This window comes from Pan troglodytes, chromosome 6, assembly GCF_028858775.2.
Source record: "Pan troglodytes isolate AG18354 chromosome 6, NHGRI_mPanTro3-v2.0_pri, whole genome shotgun sequence".
NCBI classification, from domain to species: Eukaryota; Metazoa; Chordata; class Mammalia; order Primates; family Hominidae; genus Pan; species Pan troglodytes.
The window spans coordinates 77,225,673-77,245,635 of record NC_072404.2 but is presented as its reverse complement, the minus strand read 5'-3'; positions in this window follow the sequence as shown (position 1 = coordinate 77,245,635).

The window sequence follows — 19,963 nt, the reverse complement described above, 5'->3', positions numbered from 1 at the left end:
AATAAGCCTGAGGTGGGACCTATTGTATTTCCAAAAAGAATTTGTATTCCCAAAAAGAGATGCCAAAGCTGCTGGTCCTGGGACCACACTTTGAGAATCACTGGCTTGCAGTAATGTACCTGCATGCACATATCACGCATATCAATGTGCCTTGATATAAAACAGGAAGATCCAGGGCATCTGGGGAGATAAATGTATACAACAATGATTGCAATGTGTTGTAGTGCTGCTAGCAAGCCACTTCTGATTTGCCAAGATACCACAGAAGGGAGAATAAGCAACTCAACTTGGCACAACTGAGGAAGTCTTCACAGGGCAATGATAGACCAGTTGGGTATAAAAGGGCAAATAACATTTATATACCCTTTAAAAACTTATTATTTTACCCCTGGAACTTGCCATATGTCTTAGTTAATGATGGCTTTATTCTCCTAATTGCCCAATCAAGAACCCTAATCATCCTTCTGGATTCTCTTATTCTCTTGTTGTGCCTGTACACTAATTCTTCAGACCCCGATAACTCTAAAACCTAACCATCTTTTGTGTCTGTCTCCTTTTTCTCTGTTCCTATGGCCATGCCTGGCACCCAGGTCCTTGTCAGCACCTTCCTAGACTACTGAAATAACTTCTCAGCTTCCTGTGTCACCCTGCCACTCTTCTATAAATGCCACACAACTTCTCTTTCTACCATAAAACATAATTAAACATTTTCCAGCTCAAAAATTTCAAGTTGCTTTATATATCTGAAATAAACCCTAAATTCTTAGCAAGGTATCAAAGGCCTTGCATGACACAAACTCAGACTACTTTATCAGCCTCTTCTTCCTTTTTTCTCTCATATGCCCCTAATTTCAATCATACCAAAATAATATTATTGCAGAATTTGCCAGGTTCCTTTACCCTACTGGCCTTGACTAGTTACTTCCTTCAAATGGAGTGTCTTTCCTACCCTTCTCTGCTCTATAAATCTTATTTGCCCTTTTATACCCAGCTAGCTTATCAGTGCCCCTGTAAAGTCTTCCTCCATTGTGCAAAGTTGAGTTGGTTATTCTCCCTTCTGTGGTTTCTTGGCAAATCAGAAGTGGCTTGATAGCAGCACACAACATATTACAATCACTATTTTATATCTGTGTCCTTCATGGATACCTCTAGAGAAGTGTCTCCAACTTTCCTGTCCCCAGTGTCTAGCATAGTATCTGGCAAAAGGTGGATGTCAATATATGTTTGTTGAATGAATGCCGTCATTTCTATGCTCCAAGAAATGCAACCCAAAGAGATGTCAATGGTATTTCTCTGTGCAAGTAAGAGACAATTCAATATATAATTTCACAATTTTCAGTAGCATAAAGTAAGCAATGTTTGGCCATTACCTAGGAAATGTATTCAATTTTCCTCTTGTCTGGATCATTTCCAGCATGTATTTGTGTCAACTAGTCCCCTTGTCTGTAATCCGCCTCTCAGAGTAAGATGTTCATTTCATACTTTTATTGCATGCTTGTCATGAGTTGTAAGATCTATAAAAGAAGGTTTCTGCATTTATCATAAAACTGGAAACTGTAATTAGGAAACGCACAAGTGTACTGGGATAGAGTCCAAGCCGATGACTACCAATGAGAAGCAAACTGAGAACCTGAAGGGCCCTTTGGCCTAAAAGAGAGACAGACACTTCAATTGTATAGGTGGGTAGATTGAAACAGGGGTGCTATGATTAAAGCAGGGATGCTATAAAAAACCATGGGAAGACCATGATCTGGAACCCAGGGCTTCTGTATTTGTCCATAGATAAACTTCCAAATAAACCTGACTGTTTGGTGCATGGCCTTAGTACAAAGTAAGGACATTCTTCACATCACCAAAAAGTTTAACCCTTTCAGGAATGAGATGCCTGTTAGCAACTACTAAAAACGTGGTCAAATAATTGAAGGAGTAAAATGTTTTATAGCTATCTGTGGTCCCAGAGGTCAACATTAGAACAAATGGGTACAAATTTTAGACATAAGATATTGGCTTAATTAAGAAAGATTTTTCTTAAAACTAAATCAGTTAAACTCTGTTCATTCAGTTAAGGTGCCCATATCATTGAAATATAGCCTGGATGGTGACATGCCATGGGTAATATAAAAATGACTTATAGGCTGTGCATGGTGGCTGTAATCCCAGCCCTTAGAGAAGCCAAGGTAGGAGGATTGCTTGAGCTCAGGAGTTTGCAACCAGCCTGGGTAACGTGGCTAAACCCCATTTCTATAAAAATACAAAAATTAGCCAGGTGTGGTGATGCATGCCTGTAGCCCCAGTTACTTGGGAGGATGAGATGGGAGGATTGCTTGAGCCCAGGAGGCTAAGGCTGCAGTGAGCCAAGATTGTGCCACTGCACTCCAGCCTGGGCAACAGAGTGAGACTCTGTTTTTAAAAAAATTACTTATATTTGGGGAGGGATATGTAGCAGTGATCACCTGTGATTCTATGATGCTGATTATTCTGTACAACTCTTATTCTCTTACCTCATCTCCTTGCCTCCAGAGAAAATTCTGTCATCTGAAGAAATAAGACTGTTGCTGACCATTCCTTGATTAACCACTGTCTCAGTCTGTTTAGGCTGCCATAACAAAATGTCTTAGACTAGGTAATTTATAAAAAATAGAATTTATTGCTCACTGTTCTGGAGGCTGGGAAGTCCAAGATCAAGGCACCAGCAGATTGGGTATCTGGTGAAGGTCTATTCCTTACAGAAGGTGCTTCCTTGCTTGATACCTTCACATGGTAGAAGAGAAAAATGGGGTCCCTCAGGCCTCTTTTATAAGGGTACCAATCCCAGGGCTGGGGGTGATGTCTCATTTCTGTAATCCCAGAGCTTTGGGAAGCTGAGGAGGGACGATTGTTTGAAACCAGGAGTTCAAGACCAGCCTGCGCAACATAGCAAGGTCAAGGTCTCGTCTCTACAAAATAATAACAATAATAATAATAATAATAATAATTAGCAGGGCATGGTGGTGTGTGCCTGTAGTCCCAGCTACTCAGGAGGCTGAGGCAAGAGGATGGCTCGAGCCCAGGAGTCTAAGTCTGCAGTGAGCTATGATCACACTACTGCACTCCAGCCTGAGTGACAGAGCAAGACTCTGTCTCTAAAATAGTACTAATAACAACAATAACTATACTAATTCTATTCATGGAGGCAAAGCTCTCATAACCTAATCACCTCCCAAAGGTCCCACCTCTTAATACTATTGCACTGAAGATTAGGTTTCATCATGTCCATTTTGGGGAGATAAAAATATTCAGACAAGAGTAACTTGAATCTTGAGCTACCATAGCTAGTCTTCCCCTTCTCTCTCTTCTACAGGCTTTGAGTGGGTGTTGTTGGGATAAACCTCCTGTAAGAATTCTCCTGGCAGAGATTTGAGGGAGGCGGGTTCAAATAGCAGCAGAAATGTTCAGTTTTGTTCTGATTTTCATGGTTTGTTGCACAGCCATTCACATGTTTCTTTGTATGAGCAATATAATAACTAGCTTTCAGAAGGACAGACAGCATAATGAATGGATTGTAAAACATGCTCATAAAAACAGTAGAGTGTGTCTAGAAGTATGTGTTATCTGCTTTTCATTTACTGTGTACCCTATTTTGCATTTTCACATCATTTGCACATTTTCTATTAAAAATAAGCATTTAATAGGCATGCAATTAATTTTAATTTTTCATTTATTCCCTGAGGTGATAAAGAAGTGTGCATGTGTATGTGTAGGGACATTTTACAGTCCTGACAGAACATTGATATTATAGCCACAGAGTTCATTACAGGGTAATTAATGCATGTTAAGTATCTTGTAAATATTATGTGGTAATAGCTCTAAATAAATACACACTCCAGTTGGAAAGATCTGCTCCACCCCTGCCACGGGGAATGAGATGTTCCCAATTAATGCCTTTAGAAGAGGAGCCTATGTCACCTTGGATAGTCTTGGGAAATTACAGCTTTAGTCTGTGCAAGGCAGCAGTGAATGGTTAATTAAGAAAGCGTGACATGCTTGGTACCTGTCCCACCTGGACTAAGTGGGTTGGACAGGCCCACCTGGCTTTCTGTCTTCCTTAGCAGCCTTTGTTAGAAAGCAGGCTTCACAGCTCTAGTTGTGCTTCTGGGAGCCTTTCCAGCCCCAGGAAGAAAAGCTTTCAAGAACACTTGCTGGCAAGTGGCTGATCATCTTGGACTGTTTAGTGATCTCTTCAATGCAGGACCTGAGGCTCTGTCTGGCAAGCAAGAGGAACTGCTGTCATTGATGGGATTCGTCATTATGAGCTAAAATTATATTTCCTGTTTGACCTTCTGCTTGCTTTACAGATGGTCTCTCAGGTGTGTGGGGCTTGGGGTGTCCTCTTAGCCCTTGGCTGCAGATGTCACTGCCAGGGCCATAAAAGTCTCTATGGTCATTGTCCCAGAGACATTCAGAGGTAGTAGCAAGTGACAGAACAGCTCTTGCTTCTCCAGCTTCCTTTTGTTTCAAGTCAGCTGCACCCAGGCCATGCCATCAAGATAGTTCTTGGGGTAAAAGCTTTAGCGTAAATATAATCTGCCCACCTCAGCCTCCTAAAGTGCTGGGATTACAGGCCATGAGCATGACTGAAAGAAAATTATTCTGATAGTTGGTAAAAATGGCAAGGAAAGCTTTATTAAAGACTATTACAATAAGGGGGAGATATTGAACTCAACTTGCAATATAACAGTGACAAGTAGGGGTGTATAGCCAATGGGTAGGGTGAGACAATGAATAAAAATTACTAAAAGGAACTTAATAAGGTATGAAAAGTCGGGAAGGGAAAGGAACTAACCATTTCCGCACAGGACACAGCAATTCCTCCTTTTCCTTCTAAATGTATTCATATCTCAGCTTGTTCATCTATGATGTCTGTGCTCTACAGGGAAGTCAGCCTTCAGAGACGAATGTATAGAGTGGGGCTTCAAATGCCCTGGCAAAGTCTTGCTATCACACCTTTAAGACCATACCTTCCTCAAGCCTGTTATTGGGTACCTGGAATTCATAAAGAAGAAAACCAAGCCTTAACAACCTCAGTGAGAGATGTGGATTCCAACACAAACTCCTGGAGCTGAGATTCACACTCAGGTAAGCGCAGACTTGCAGCAGGTTCCTTTAGTTGGAGTTCAACAGGAGCAAGATCCTGAAGTCTCATGATTCCTGAAAAGAATGATCCTTAGAATGGGAAACAGGGGCCTCGTAGGTGTGGCTGAAGGAACCAAAGGCAAACCTGACCTACTTCCAGTTGAGAAAGTCCAAGTACTGTCACACCATCAACATGGATGTTCACTTTACTGATGTTGTCAGCAACAAAAAGTGAGTGAATTCCCAGACTGCGAATATCAATAGACATATAACGTGAAGCTATTTAGTTCATGCTGTAAGTTGCAAGCAGGAATTACTAAAATGTGTGCAGAATGAGGGAGGAGACAATCCTTGCAAAGTAGTTAAGGCAGAGCTTGGCAAGAGTGAACAGTCAATAGAGGCTTGGTATCATCATTATTAAGGAGCATACCCTCGGCTCCTAGCATGGTAGAGGTATTGAGAATGCCACTTCTCAATACCTTCTCGTTCTGATGGAGACATAAAGGGACCCGATGGAAACAGCTAAAAGCATATATTCTTGAGTATCTTTTGTTTTCTTGAGACAGAGTCTCACTCTGTTGCCCAGGCTGGAATTCAGTGGTGTGATCTCGGCTCACTGCAATTTCCACCTCCCAGGTTCAAGTGATTCTTCTGCCTCAGCCTCCCGAATAGCTGGGATTACAGGTGTGTGCTACCATGCCCAGCTAATTTTTGTATTTTTAGTAGAGATGGGGTTTTACTATGTTGGCCTACATGTAATCCCAGCACTTTGGGAGGCTGAGATGGGCAGATCACCTGAGGTCAGGAGTTTGACACCAGCCTGATCAACATGGAGAAACCCTGTCTCTACTAAAAATACAAAATTAGCTGAGCATGGTGGCACATGCCTGTAATCCCAGCTACTCAGGAGGCTGAAGCAGGAGAATGGCTTGAACCCGGGAGGCAGAGGTTGCGGTGAGCCGAGATCATGCCATTGTACTCCAGCCTGGGCCACAAGAGTGAAACTCCACCTCAAAAAAGAAACCCTAAAGGTTTTTTTGTTTGTTTGTTTGTTTGAGATGGAATCTGCTCGTTCTGTCGCCCAGGCTGGAGTGCAGTGGCCCGATCTCGGCTCACTGCAAGCTCTGCCTCCCGGGAAGAAACCCTAAAGGTTTTTATTGCTCTGTAGAACATTAACTAGTTTTGTACCTAACTTGGCAGTCTTCCTTAGCCTTAGTTTCCTTTCAGATTGTAAAATTCCCAGTTTCTGGTCAGACACAGTGGCTCATGCCTATAATCCCAGCACTTTGGGAGGCTGAGGTGGAAAGATTGCTTGAGGCCAGGAGCTCGAGACCAGCCTGGGCAACATAGCAAGACGCTGTCTTTACAAAAAAATAATATCTAGCCAGGCCTGATGGCACACACCTGTAGTCCCAGTTACTTGGGAGGCTGAGGCAAGAGGATCACTTGAGCCCAGGAGTTTGAGGCTGCATTGAGCTATGATTGGTACCACTGCACTTCTAGCCTGGGCAACAGAGGGAAATCCTGTCTCTTAAAAAGAAAAAATAAATCCCAGTTTCCCTACTCCATCAAATCAGTTCTGTCATTCTGCTGTTTTTTTCAACAAAGAGTTAAATAAAACTCTGACATGTATTCATTATCCATTTGTAAGAAAGTTATGTTTTTAATGATTTGAGAATTTTTCTCTGACAGATTCAGAAGTGGGGAGCAGGTGAGGGGGACTCACTGTGTATGCAGGAGGCTATGGGGAGAGAGAGGGAGAGGGGAGTAGACGTCTGTGTACAAAGGTGTAAGTTTCAGCCAAGGAGAAGCAGAGCAGGTGTTGCTGGCTGGCTGGAGACAGAACCTCGATTTAGTAATTCAGTAGAAGAGGACCGGGCCTGCCAAGCTTTTGAGTTTGTTGGATTAGCCAGCAACAATTTTCCATGCAAACGCTCTTCCTCCCAACTTGGAAATCTGAGAGAGAGACAGAAAGAGAGAGAGAGAGAGAGAGAAAGAGAGAGAACATTCTCACACAATTTATATGCAAAACAAATAATGAATGCTCCACAGTTGTGCAATTGAAGGTCAAGGACCACAGATACTCTGGACTATCTATTCTAGTTCCTGTTATAGTCTGAAATTTCCACTACCAATCGCTCCTTTGACTTCAGGATTTGAAGAACTTGATTAAAAGCATGGGATTACGAAGTATAGTCGCAGCTCAATTCTAATTGTTTTTGTATAAACTAGCCTCACGTTGGAGCAAGTGTTTTTGTGGTGGTGGTGGTGGTGGTATAAAATATACATGACATAAAATGTGCTATTGTAACCATTTTGAAGTCTGCCATTCAGTGTCATTAGGTACATTCAAAATGTGAAGCCATCACCACGATCTAATTCCAGAAAATTTTTATCATCCCAAAAGGAGATGCTGCACCCATTAAGCAGTCACTCCATAGTCCTCTCTCTTCCAGCTTTTGGCAAAAACTAATTTGCTTTCTGTCTCAACGGACTTGCCTATTTTGGTTATTTCCTGTGAAGGGAATCATCCAAAATGTGGCTTTTTGTGTAGTGCAAGTGTTTTTTGATGAACACACATGTAAGGGCCAAAGAGCCAATGTCTATGGGAAAGAGGAGCATAGATGAGATGGGTGGGTTTTCAGGGGACGTGATGTGGTCAGAGGCAGCATGTAGAGCCAGTTGAAGGGTCAGAAAGGAGAGGTATGTGAGGGGAAAAAACAGATAAATTTAGTTTACTTCACAGGTCTATTGCCTTTCATGATTTCCAAAATGAGACACAAATGTCTAGAGTGAACATCCTGTATTGAAGGTGTGAGTTTTAGGAATTCTACAAAGTAGAAGTGACTATAGCCACTGAGACCGCTGGGATGACTATGTGAAATGATATGGACAGGTACCTGCCAGGAGAAGTCTGCTTATCCAATTTATGCTCAAGGTGAGAGGCTCCTGGAGCCTCCTGGATACCACTTTCTCCCTGATAGACCTCTTTTCTCTTTCTTTGGCCTGTACAGAGAAAGAATTCTAGACCAGGCGTGGTGGGTGACTCATGCCTATAATCCCAGCACTTTGGGAAGCCAAGATGGGAGCATCACTTGAGCCCAGCAGTTTGCAACCAGCCTGGGCAAGAGAGCGAGACCCTGTCTCTACAAAAAATACAAAAATCAGCTGGGTATGGTGGTGCATCTGTAGTCCCAGCTACTTGGGAGGCTGAGGTGAGAGGATCGCTTGAGGCTAGGAGTTTGAGGTTGCAGTGAGCCATAATCGGGTCACTGCACTCAAGCCTGGGTGACAGAGTTAAGACCCAAGACTCTGTCTAAAAAAAAGAAGAAAGAGAGAAGAAAGAACGAAAAAGAAGAAAGAAGGAAAAAGGAAAGAAAGAAAGAAAGAAAGAGAGAAAGAAAGAAAGAAAGAGAAAGAAAGAAAGAAAGAAAGAGAAAGCAGGAGTTCTATTTGATAGCATGCATTTGTAACCCCTACCCACAACTATCCAAACCCACAATTGAATTGCCAGGCAATCTGCAGCCCTACTGATTCTCTACAATTCAGACAAAACACACGGGAACCCTTTCAGGAGCCAGGCAGGCTACAATCAAGCCACTCCATGCACAGGTCTCTAATAGTACAGTAATCAGTGGTAATCACCCATACAGTTTATGTACAGGAAGGCCTAATAGGATTCATGCCTCTGTAGTGAATACGTTTTCATTTATAGGACTAAACGCAAGCATACATTACCTGTTTAATTAAAAACAAAATTCTCCAGCCAACAATTTGCTCCCTCTCTTGGGCGCATGCTATATACATTACTGATGGTTCCTTTCAATCTACTGATTACAGATTCCTCAAATAATTTGTCATTGTGGATGACTGCCTATAGTTTGGGAAGGTAAACCTTTGCTCCCAGTTTCCTAGTTTTTCTTTGCTGAGAAATCAGAGGCTCTGTGTGTTATCTGTATGCAAAAATGTGATAGCAAGTTCAAATACATGAACTGGATATTCCCTATGCCTGCAGCATACAAACACAGGATGCTAGAGGTAACAGGTGCCAAGGTCAAGCCAAGAGAACACTCACTGGCAGCTCTTGCTACTTGTAGGAGCCTGTTAATAATGTTTTGCTTTTGTTTTTGTTTTTTCTTAGAGACAGGTCTCACTGTTTCACCCAGGCTGGAGTGCAGTGGCACCATCACAGCTCACTGCAGCCTCGACCTCCTGGGCTCAAGCAATCCTCCCACCTCAGCCTCCTGAGTAGCTGAGACTATAGGTGCATGCCACCACACCCAGCTAGTTTTTCTTTGTATTATTTTTTGTAGAGACAGGATCTCACTATGTTGCCCAGGCTGGTATTGAACACATAGCCTCAAGCGATCATCCCACCTCCCAAAGTGCTATGATTATAGGCATGAGCCACCATGCCCAGCCTACTAATTCCTTCATTCTTTACCTAATTTCCCTCCCTTGAGCCTTTATCCTGGATGTGGCCAATGCTAATGTAGGTAAGTGTGAAATGGTTTTCTCATTTAAGGAGGATAGGTCTCTGATATAAATAGATGGCTTATTAATGGTCTCACTGAACCCCACCTACATAAGTAGATGGAGCCTGGTCAAGGTGACTAAATTGGAAGCAGGGTCAGGTGGGAGAGGTGGCATCACCAGGCATCGAGAACATCCCAGCATCCTCCTTTCTATTGCTGGTGCTTTCAGATGCACTGTATTTCTGTCTTGAGTTCTTCCATTTCTCAAGTGCTATCATTCCTTTATTTAAATCATGAGGATGAGAAAGATGACACGATGTCTACCTTCAAGGAGCTTATAATCTGGGGAGAAAGTCTAGTGAGAATACTCAAGGAATTTAGTGTATTTTCCACCATGTTTTACAAAAAAATTAAGGTGATTTAAAAGAATAATTATTTTTTGTTTTATTTTATATTTTTGAGATGGGATCTTGCTGTGTTGTCCAGGCAAGTCTCAAACTACTGGGCTCAAACAATCATCCTCCCTCAGCCTCCCAAAGTGTTGGAATTACAGGTGTGAGCCACTGTGCAGGAAGATAATATAGTAGATTCAGGATGGATCATAAGGATAGGAAGGGGAAGGACATGGAATAGAGACAGGAATGGTGAGCAATTGGGAATATGGACTTGAATTCAGACAGGCCTAGATTTAAGCCTACGCCTCCTAGCTTTGTATGCATTCCCTTAAGTTCTTTGAGCTTTCATTGGCTTATTTATAAAATAGAAGAAACAAATCTGTGGCATGAAAATATTTTGAAATAGTAATTGAGGTCTGTCCCCTGGCTTTCCTTCTTTCCTCTCCACACCACACCCCAACACAGACATAACACTTTCCTGGACTCTTCACGTTCCCCATTTAGTTTGTCTGCAGAACAGAGTCCCCTTAGCAGGCCTAACTGCTGTCCTTTGAAAGACATGCTTACAAGGTTAGCCCTTGGCGGCATCTGGGAACTTGGAGTTTGCAAGGGTTCCCACCTGTCCCTAACAGATAAGAGTGGCTCACTATGTCTAAGTTGTTTGTACAAACAATGTGGTTGATGAGGAACGCCAGCTTTCCTGCTGGGCATCTGGAATTTCAGTACATGTTAAGCAGAGGGTGCTTACGTGACCAGCCCCCAGTAAAGACCTTGGAACATTGAGTCTCTAACGAACTTCCCTGTTGGCATTTCACACGCACTGTCACAACCCATTGTTGGGAGAATTAAGTGCCTCCTTTGTGACTTTCCCAGTAGAAGACTCTCGAAGCTTGCAACTGATTTCCTCGGACTTTACTCGTGCCATTTGCTTTGAATCCTTTCATTATAATAAATCATGGCCATGAATCTGAGTCATATGAATCCTCCCAGTAAATCATCAAGCCTGGGGATGGTCTTGGGGACCTTCCTGCCTGTCTTCCAATGCACAGCCAGCTAGAATATTTTCCACATATGCGCACTCAGAGGGATGGCACAGCAAATATTAACAATCAGTTGTTGGTAATTGTCTCAAAAGTCAAGGCTGAGAGCACCAGATGCATAGAGTGATAAACATGTATATTCAGCTCTTCCTCCCCCCAAGACCCCACGATCAAGACTCAAATGTGGCTAGGTGGGGTGGCTCATGCCCGTAATCCCAGCACTTTGGGAGGCCGAGGCGGACGGATCATGAGGTCAGGAGACTGAGATCATCCTGGCTAACAAGGTGAAACCCCGTCTCTACTAAAAATACAAAAATTAGCCAGGCGTGGTGGGGTGCACCTGTAGTCCCAGCTACTAGGGAGGCTGAGGCAGGAGAACCGCTTGAACCCAGGAGACGGAGGTTGCAGTGAACCGAGATCGCGCCACCGCACTCCAGCCTGGCAACAGAGCAAGACTCCATCTCAAAAAAAAAAAAAAAAAAAGACTCAAATGTATTCCCAGGAAGAGAAAAAGTAAGCATGTAGACACTGGTTGGGTCTCTGAATCTGGTACCCCACATCCTGCCCTCCCTTGGGCTGAGCTGTCAGTAGCAGGTAATGAGAAGACACACGTAGATGAAGGGGATCTGGGGCAGGGTGCAATGGCTCACATCTGTAATCCCAGCACTTGGGAAGCTGAGGTGGGAGGATCGCTTGAGGCAAGGAGGTCAAGACTAGCTTGGACAACATAACAACGCTCCATCTCTACAAAAAAAATAAAAATTAAAAAAAAATCTGGACATGGTGGGGCACAACTGTTCTCCTAGCTATTGAGTAGGCTGGGGTGGGAGGACTGCTTGAGCCCAGCAGTTTGAGGCTGCAGCGAGTCAGGATCATGCTACCACACTCCAGCCTGGGCAACAAAGACAGAACTTATCTATAAACAAACAAACAAACAAACAAACAAAACAAAGGAAAAAGAAAGTGGGGGATCTGGAAGCAAGAGGACCAGGCATCACCTTAGGTGGAAACCAATGAGGTATCAGAACCCAGGGTTGATGTAGCAGAATGGGGGCTTCAGGAGATTGGCCAGACACAATGTCATCTGTGGACAGATGACTGACGTTTACATAGAAAGGAAGACTTCTTAATGGGATAGCAGCCACGACAGATGGAATCACCTAGGAGCAGAGGCTCCAGCCCCAGCTCAGGTTGTCTGCTGGTACTTTGGTACCAAGTAAGCCTCTCAAAACATACACATAGTCCTGGAAAAGCAAAGAACACATAAGAAGAAGAAATGTGTCTTGTGCACTCTTGAGTTTGGGGTGTGCAACTTGCAACCACCAACTCAAAGGTGCACAAAACACAACTTTCCAACTTGGTGGTTACTGTAAATATGACACAAGGCCAATTTCCTTAACACAGAGCCTAGCAAACACTCAACAACTGTCAACACTGAACAAATGTTTGCCTTTATTATTAATAAGAAATAAAGCATTCAGTAAACCTGAGTAAATGATAGCTATTATAATAATAGTAAAGGTAAACCCTGGAATTGTACACATGTACTACAATGAGCTCTAAGTTTTCTAGAGGGCACATGGGGAGACAGAACTTAATCAACTGTAGCATTCACAGGGTTCATTAACAAGTTGCACTGCCAAGCTATTCTCGACACCAAAATACAAAAGACATTTCTCCAAAGTGTCCTCATGAAGACAGCCCTGCTAAACAAATACAACTTCCTGCAAATGTATTTTATAATATCCTTAGGAAACTTGTGTCATCTGCAAGTCTCTCTTAGACCAACCATCCTTCGTAGAGCAAAATTCATTATAGATTAATCTGGGGAGTGGTGGTGTGGGTGAAGGGCAGAAAAACAAACTAGCAATTGCCATCCAAACCATAAGCTTTGTATCAAATTATGACAAGGACTCCTAACCACTCAAGTTTGGGAGAGTGAGAGAGTGTTAGAGATGGCTTCCTGGAGAGGGTAACTAAGTTGTGAAGAATAAATGCGGGTTACCAAGATAGATGACTTATAGATGTGCAGGTTACAAGGGTAAGAAAGAAAAAAGATAGATGACTTAGAGGAGCGGAAAGTAGGGGAAAGGCAACGTTGCTGCAGAAGTGACTATTCGTTTACTGAACAAACAGCTACTATGTGCCGGGCACGTGTTAATTTCTAGCTAGAAGTGAAGATGAGTTTAATCCTAAATATATCCAAATACAAGGTGAGAACTTGTCCTGCTCAGAGATTCGGAGCGGGACTTTTAGGGGAGCAGGGAGGAAAATTGAGGAGAGAGATTATGGTGGACAAGAGCCAGAATTCCAAGCCAGATTACAAGAGCCAGATTTCTGCGTTGGGGGCAAAAATAAGGAATTGGATAGAGGAAAGATGCTAGAAGGCTGTGATCAGATGTGCACTTTAGGAAGCTCGCTGTAGCAACAGTGTATAGAGTGACTGTGTGGAGAACAGGATCAAAGGTGGTGAGGACGCTGAAGTGATTATTGAGAATTAGCAGATCTGATCAATAGAAGTGCTTGTCAATGATTCTACAGTTGTTAAGAGGTAGATTTAACATCAATTCTTGCTTGATTGGATGGCTCTAGGGATAAGGGACTGAAGAGCCTCTGGGTTGATTTTCTAACTTATGGTGTGGATGCTCAAGTGGCTGGAGTTGCTGTTGATGAAAATGGGGAAAGTAGAAGGAATTCCTGGTTTGGGGGAAGTTGAGCCTTTATTATATAGAGTTTCAGGTATGTCTGAGATGTGGTGAGGTCATCTATCTTGACTTTTTTCTTTTTTCTTTTTTTTTTTTTTTGAGACGGAGTCTCACTCTGTCGCCAGGCTGGAGTGCAGTGGCACGGTCTCAGCTCACTGCAACCTCCGACTCCCTGGTTCAAGCAATTCTCCTGCCTCAGCCTCCCGAGTAGCTGGGATTACAGACACATGCCACCACACCCAGCTAATTTTTGTAATTTTAGTAGAGACAGGTTTCACCATGTTGGCCAGGATGGTCTTGATCTCCTGACCTTGTGATCCGCCCACCTCGGCCTCCCAAAGTGCTGGGATTACAGGCATGAGCCACCATGCCCAGCCATCTATTTTGACTTTTAACATGTGAGTGGAGAAAAGGACCACCTAGGTTGGGAGCTCAGGGGAGTGGTCTAGGCTGGGAAATACAGATGTGGACATGTTCAGAGTCTATCTGGAGGGCCAGCATTAACAAATGGTTAAGAGATGCAAGATCTCGGAACCCAGGCTGCCCAAGAGTGATCATTGATGTATCACTTCCTAGCTTCGCGACCTTGGGTAAGATATTAACCTTTCTGTGCCTCAATTTTCTCATCCAGACAATGAGTTTTTTTTTTTTTCTTTTTTTGAAAGAGCCTTGATCTGTCACCCAGCCTGGGGTTCAGTGACATGATCACAGCTCAGTGCCTCCTTGACTTCCTGGGGCTCAATTGATCCTCCCACCTCAGCTTCCTGAGTAGCTGGGACCATAGGAGTGCATCACCAAACCTGGCTAATTTATTTTTATTATTTATTTTTTGTAGAGAGACAGTTTTACTATGTTGCCTAGGCTGGCCTCAAACTCTTGAGCTCAAGAAATCCTTCTGCCTTGATCTGCCCAAGGGCTGGGATTACAGGCATGAGCCACCATGCCTGGGCCTAAAATGAGATATTGAGGGTAAATACCTACTTCACAGTTTACTGTGAGGATTATGAATTGATCCATAGAAAGCGCCTAGAACAGGCCGGGCTTGGTGGCTCACGCCTGTAATCCTAGCATTTTGGGAGGCTGAGGTGGGTGGATCACAAAGTCAGGAGTTCAAGACTAGTCTGGCCAACAGAGTGAAACCCCATCTCTACTAAAAATACAAAAAATTAGCTGAATGTGGTGGTGTGTGCCCGTAATCCCAGCTACTAGGGAGGCTGAGGCAGGAGAATCGCTTGAACCCAGGAGGCGGAGGTTGCAGTGAGCCAAGATTGCGCCATCGCACTCCGGCCCAGGCGACAGTGCGAGACTCCGTCTCAAAAACGAAAACAAAAACAAAAGAGAGAGAAAAAGAAAGCTCCTAGAACAGACCTGAACGTAGCAGCCCTGAACATAGCAGGACTAATACATATGGACTTTGAAGTTTTGAATTACTACTGTAATGAGTTGACTTTGGGGACTACTGGGATGGAATGAATCAGACTAAAGGAAAAAAATAAACAGCAAGGAAGGGAGCAAGTATGCAACCCTGGGGGTATCTTGATTTTTAACATGAGAAAGGAGAAAGGGACAGCCTAGATTGGGAGCAAGTGGCCATCAAGGTGATGGTGAAAACCTGGGAGAAGGTGTCACAGAATCTAAAAGAGAAGACAATAGTGAGACGTTAACAGAAGCACACATAGCATCAAATGTTTCAGAGGTTCAGTAACTTAAGGACTGATGGACACATGTTCATTTGGCAAATACTTATTAACATCAATGATGCTGTTGGCACTGACCAGAAGAGGCAAACCTCCAGCCCTCATAGAGCTTATATTCTCATGGGGATTGCAGATAATAGACAAAACAGATAAATGAATTACATGGTATTTTAGAAGTTGGTAACTGCCACGGAGACAAACAATTCAGAACAGAAGGATGAAGCGTGCCCAGGAGTGAAGCTATTTTAAATTGGAGCCGGTTGGCATTATAAATTGAGGGATTAAGAAGGGTCTTACTGAGAAGGTGGCATTTCAGCAGACTATTAGCGACCTTAGGTTGTAGCTGTTTACAGAGCCAATAAGAGATAGAGAAACAAAAGCAGAAAGTATAAAGTGCTGTTTCAAAAACCGGATGACAGAGAAAAAAGAAGAGATGTTGGGCTGGCTGGAGAGAGATGCAAGGTCACTGAACAATTTGTATTTCAGATAAAAAAGACTGGCTGGGCATGGTGGCTCATGCCTGTAATCCTACCACTTTGGGAGGCTGAAGCAGGTGGATCACGAGGTCAGGAGTTCAAGACTAGCCTGGCCCACATGGTGAAACCTCGTCTCTACTAAAAATACAAAAATTAGCCTGGCGTGGTGGTACGCGCCTGTAATCCCAGCTACTGGGGAGGCTGAGGCAGGAGAATGTCTTGAACCCAGGAGGTGGAGGTTGCAGTGAGCCGAGATCGTGCCACTGCACTCCAGCCTGGGTGACAGAGTGAGACTCCTTTTAAATAAATAAATAAAAAAGACTGTAACCTATCTACTATAATCCCCATTTTAGAGATGAACATGTGAATAGGAACGTAAAATGACTCAAATGTCCGCAAAGCTAGTAGCTGATCAAGCCAGAATTCAAAACCAGGTAGGGAGGTTCCTAAAGCCTGTTAGGTTCAAGCAGAGCTCTCTGTTAGACACAGCCAGCCCTATTCATGTCCCTAACAATGTATTGCTTTTAACCTCTGCTGAGATCTAAATGTCATTCTACATTTTTCTCAATGCCTGTTCAGCTACCTCTCTTATTCTCCACATTGGATGGACAATTTCACTACCTTTGTCTTCAAAACATTTGCAGGGCGCTTGGAGCACATGAATACAGGGATACGGGATTAGAAGATATTGTAAAGAGAGTGTTTAAAGTAATGGGTCCTTGAGTCTAGGGAGAAGAGGGAAAGAGAAATAGCCATAAGTATGCAAAGGCAGTGATATCACTTGCATCTCACAATGATCAAGGCTTCTTAGAGGAGAAGGTAATAAATTGGACCTTGAAGTACAGGGAGGAGATTGAGTAGCTCTTGGCACTGGAGGAAATGCTTTTGACAATGGTGTAAGGTTATTCAACCCTAATCTGGCCCTTGAATTGTGTATAAAACCATCGCAGTTGCTCCGCTGGGTGCAGTGGCTCATGCCTGTAATCTCAGCACTTTGGGAAGCCGAGACAGGCAGATCACCTGAGGTCAGGAGTTTGAGGCCAGCCTGGCCAACATGGGGAAACCCTGTCTCTACTAAAAATACAAAAATTAGCCAGGCATGGTGGCCGTACCTGTAATCCCAGCTATTTGGGAGGCTGAGACAGGAGAATCGCTTGAACCCAGGAGGCGGAGATGGCAGTGAGCTGAGATTGTGTCACTGCACTCCGGCCTGGGCGACAGAGCAAGACTCTGTCTAAAAAAAGAAGCAAAAAAAAAAAAAAAAAATTTGCAGTTGCTCATATCCTATTTAAGTTTTTTTTTCCAAACTTATCATCCATTCACCTGTTTTGCTTCACTTCCATCTTGGCATCTTTGATTTCCTTTTTATCCTTTATTTGGAGTCTGCACCTTGTCTCTCACTCTCCCCTTAGCCCCACAGCATTAAATATGAGAAGACTTCCATTTGTGGCTCCCAGATTCAATAAAAAATCAGTAAGAGATATCACTCAAATTCCACAGGAATAGGTGATCCAAGCTCATCTCTCATTTTCTTGCATCCCATATGCAAATATAGCATCCATTCATTTAGACTTCATCTAAATACATTTTCCTTTATCCTGATGGGAAAACATTGCAAAAATTCCCATTTGCCTAATTAAAATAAGCGGTAATGGGAATTCCTTCCCTCCCTTCTTTCCTTCCTTCCTTCCTTCCTTCTTCCCTCCCTCCCTTCTTTCTTTCTTTCTCTTTCTTTCTCCCTTTCTTTCTTGAGGGAGTCTCTCTCTTGTCATCCAGTCTGGAGTGCAGTGGTGCGATCTCGGCTTACTACAACTTCTGCCTCCTGGGTTCAAGCAATTGTCCTGCTTCAGCCTCCCGAGTAACTGGGATTACTGGGATTACAGGTGCCCACCACCAGGCTCAGCTAATTTTTGTATTTTTAGTAGAGAAGGGGTTTCACCATGTTGGCCAGGCTGATCTGGAGCTACTGACCTCAGGTGATCCGCTCGTTTAGGCTTCCCAAAGTGCTGAGATTACAGGCATGAGCCACCGCGCCCAGCTGGAATTCCCTTTTTTCTGACTTTATGTTATTATTTGTTTTAAAAATATTCTTAATTGATCAGTTTCAAATAATGTAATTTGATGCCCAATTATAAAAGATGAATAAACCAGGGTAGCAATATTACCTTTTGATGAATTTCTTCTTTTTGCTTTTATTTTCAGTTAATTATCTAATTTCCAAGTTGTCTTTGTTTATAACAGTTTTGATTGTTTAATACTTGGCCTGATTTTGTTCTTTGTAAAAGAAAGTAGATATTTTTTGCTTGGCCATGCTTTCACTTCTTTTCTTTATCTTTGAGGGCTTATAACTTTATTGCCTTAGTGATATTGATTTGATATCAAGTTTTTCCAGGGAAATAATGTGTCCAGAAGGCAGGACATAGAGTCAAAGAAGATTATTCTCAAACCTCAAGATTTGATGTTGTTTGCCTTATTAGGATTTGGATGTACTTTGGACCTGTTATCTCTTTCTTCTTTTCTCCTGTTTCCTTTTGAAATGGGAATGTCTGCCCTATGCCTGTCCCATCAGCGTATTTTGGAAGTATATACATTTTTAATCTCACAGGTTCACAGCTAGACAGTTATTTGGCTTAGGAGAGTCCTTGTGCTGTTAAAATGAAAGACTTGAGTCTGGGTATTTGCTTTAGAATCTTACCTTGAGTATTACTCATACCTGATTTTGATAAAACTGTGGTGTGATGGTGAATATTGAGTGCCAATTTGATTGGATGGAAGGATGCAAAGTATTGTTCCTGGGTGTGTCTGTGAGGGTGTTGCCAAAGGAGATTAACATTTGGGTCAGTGGAGTAGGAAAGGCAGACCTACCCTCAATCTGGGTGGGCACAATCTAATCAGCTGCCAGCACAGCCAAAATAAAAGCAGGCAGAGGAACGTGGAAGGACTAGACTGGCTTTATCTCCTGTCCTCAGTCTTTCTCCTGTGCTGGATGCTTCCTGCCCTCAAACATCCGACTCCAAGTTCTTCAGCTTTGGGACTCAGACTAACTTCCTTGCTCCTCAGCTTGCAGATGGCCTATTGTGGGACCTTGTGATCTTGTGAGTCAATACTCCTTAATAAACTACCCTTTATATATATGTATCCTATTAGCTCTGTCCCTCTAGAGAACCCTAGTACATACGGACTTTGAACTTTTGAATGACTACTGGAATTAGTTGACTTTGGGGACTATTGGAATTGAAGGAATGGATTTTGCATGTAAGAAGAACATGAATTTGGGGCCCAAGGGTGGAAAGCTATGGCCTGAATGTGTCCCCCCAGATTTACATGTTGAAACTCAATGTGATTTGAGAGTTGGGGCCTTTAGGAGGTGATTAAGTCATAAGATTAGAAGCCTTATGAATGGGATTAAAGCTGTTATGAAAGGATTTGAGGGAGTGGGTTCCTTTCTTCCACTCTCCTTCCATGTGAGAACACAGCCACCAGATGCCATCTTAGAAGCAGTGAGCCCTTACTAGACATTAAATCTCCTGGGCTCTTGATCTTGAACTTCACAGCCCCTAGAACTGCAAGAAAGAAATTCTTCCTCTTTACTCAGTCTCAGGTATTTTGTTATAACAGCACAAATGGACTGACACACAACTTCGTAGCTCCATGACCTTAGGCCATTCGCTTAACCTCTCAGTCTCTTATTTCTTCATTTAAAAAATGGAGTGATAAACCTCCTAAGGTTGCTGTATAGATTACATAATTTACTAAATGTAAAGTGCCCTGAACTGTCCCTGATAGGTATCATGCAGTGAGTGTGAGCTCTTATTCTTTTTATCTACTCTTCCTGACTTCCCAATTGATCATTGCTTCTCTCCTTCAATGGTAAGACTGAGGACTTCGAACCTCAGTCCAAATCCAGAGGGTGATCAACAGGATACCCATCCTTGGTGGTCCCTGAACGAAACCCCAATTCATACACAGATTAATTCTTTGTTTGGTCCAACATTTATTGCTAGAAAGTTATTTTTATATGGCTCCCAGATGAAATCTTATAATTGCCAAACATTACTCCTAG